Source organism: Pteropus vampyrus, unplaced genomic scaffold, assembly GCF_000151845.1.
Source record: "Pteropus vampyrus isolate Shadow unplaced genomic scaffold, Pvam_2.0 Scaffold83, whole genome shotgun sequence".
In the NCBI taxonomy this organism is placed as follows: domain Eukaryota; kingdom Metazoa; phylum Chordata; class Mammalia; order Chiroptera; family Pteropodidae; genus Pteropus; species Pteropus vampyrus.
The window spans coordinates 4,819,298-4,821,623 of record NW_011888864.1 but is presented as its reverse complement, the minus strand read 5'-3'; the positions used below and the strand labels follow the sequence as shown (position 1 = coordinate 4,821,623).

Here is a 2,326-nt window from a genome sequence, read left to right as displayed (position 1 = left end):
CCTCAGATCATTTGCCGAATTCTATTTTGTGCAGAAAAAGAGGGTGAGAAGCCAGCAGAGGGCTTAGATGTAAGAGAAGAGATTAGAACTTTCTGAAATCTTAAAAGGATGGTGACTAAATACGTACGGTTGAAGCTATCAAGACTGCCAGGACTTGAGGCGTCATGATCTTGGAGATAAGGGTGGTACAAAAAAGTGAGCCATATACTCCACCCTAGTTTTCTCTCTAGGGCATTTGCCAGTGCAAGATTAGAGACTAAGACTCCAAGAAGAAAGCGACTAACTAGTTGATTAGAACTTCAGAGAGTTATGTGGTGCTTGGGAGACAAACATTGAATTTCAAGACCCACTAAGAACATGGATCTCATATTCTCAATAGAATCTTCGAGAAGTGTTGGCAAATTGGAGACAGATCAAACCCAGCAGGGACTGTAATCAAACTGGAGTCAGCTTAGTCCCTGACTGGATTGGGGATCTTGACCTCTAATTTTGATTCCTGACAGAAAATAAGTAAAATCATCTCTTCAGTGTCCTACATTCAAAAAAATATTGAACAAATGAAAACAAATGAAAAACAACAACCGACTAGGACCATTTGGAAATACAGACAGTAGAAAGAGACTGATAGGTGATGCTGGAATAATAGATATGAAAGGAGATGACAATTTGTAGAATTTCAATATATACTTAAAATCAATATAAGAATACAATTTCTAATAGTGAGGGCTCAAATGGACTTAACAGCAGATTGGGCATAACAGAAGAGAGGATTAGTCAAAAAGAATGGAAAACATATTTAATGGTGAAATGATTAAAGCTTGTCTCCTGAGATTGGGAACAAGGCAAAGATTTCTGATAGTACTAATGTATTTATCATTGTTTTGGTAAATCTATTTAGTACTTAAAGGCAAGAAAATTATGAAAAGATATTAGAAATAAAAAAGATATAAAACTATAATTATTGACAAATGACATGAATATATCTATACCTAGATTAGTTATCCAAAATAATTTTAGGAAAAATATTTAAATTATTAAATGAATTTGGAAATTCCTAGAAAATAAGAATGTAAAAAAATCAATTGTATAACTTTATCACAGAAATAATACTGAATACCAGAGTACATTCTGTATGATTCTATTTACATAAATTGAAAAAACTGATCTAAGTAATAGAAGCTAGATTCTATTTTGGGGGGGTCTGATGAGAGGGATAGAAGAGGAACATCTGGAGGTGTAGATAATGTTATATTTCTTCCTTTGGGTGTTACATGGGTCTGTTCACTTTATGAAAATTCATTGAGTCATATACTCATAGTTTGTGCACTTTTCTGTATGGATATATTATAACTTTAAAATTAATACCCTACAAATGAGACACCTACATAAGATTTTAAGGATTGAAAAAAAAGCCATAATTAAAATGATGATTAACATATTTTTCCTCTTAATAAAGAGGAGTATACATATGAATCAGGACATAGATAATTTTAGTTTTAGAATCTTGTTGGCTTTTGAACATCTGCTCACTTTTGTTGTTCACAAGTTTTTAATTTTCATTGAAATTCAAATCTGAAAACACATCTGTTTCTCTGATTCATATTTTTATGGTGAACTCTGAAATGAGACAATTGTTGTGAACCGAGAAATCATTCAAAATACAACAAATGTGTCCTCACATTATTTATGAGGAAGAAGTATATAGTAAGGTACTAAAATCAGCAACTTGTATGGCTGGTTTATTTACATAAAAATTTATATTAATATTTGTTTTTATTCTTGTATATTTTTGCCTTTTTTTTCCAATTGGAGTATAAGACTAATGTAAGTTCCGTCCCTAAATAAATGATTGGAAAAAAATGAAATGTTGGATACCTGGTTATTGTAATAACTTTGCATCATAACAGATGATTACTAGACTTAGTGTGGTGATCACATTTTAAGATACATAAGTGTCGAATCACAATATCATAGACTTGAAACTAATTTCATATTGTCTACAAACAATATTTAAAATAAAATAAAAATAAATAAATAAATTTATAAAAATATTTTTAAGATAGCAGCCCAAAGATAATATTTCTTATGAGAAGTTTCTATTTGTTTAGATATTCTCCTTTCAGTCAAATGAAGAAATATCTGATTCTCTACACACCTCTGTCGTAAACTTAGCACAGATCATAATCTCTCCATGTATTATTTTAAGAACCTGTCACCTGGTTCCTCTATTACTTGTCTTGTGCACTTTGATTTATGTTTTCTCCATACTGCTGTCAAGGTAATATTGCCAAAAATCCAAATTTGACTTTCTAATTTTCCAGCTTAA

At 31.0% G+C, this 2,326-nt stretch overlaps 1 protein-coding gene and 1 long non-coding RNA gene across 2 annotated transcripts in view; one reads left to right on the top strand and one right to left on the bottom strand.

Moving 5' to 3' along the window:
• Positions 1–2,326, top strand: part of ITGBL1 (integrin subunit beta like 1) — a 189,021-nt gene that overhangs the window by 140,983 nt on the left and 45,712 nt on the right. The gene's annotated exons all lie outside the window — the stretch shown is intronic.
• LOC111741906 overlaps positions 1–2,326 on the bottom strand; it is a 22,384-nt gene that overhangs the window by 19,732 nt on the left and 326 nt on the right. The gene's annotated exons all lie outside the window — the stretch shown is intronic.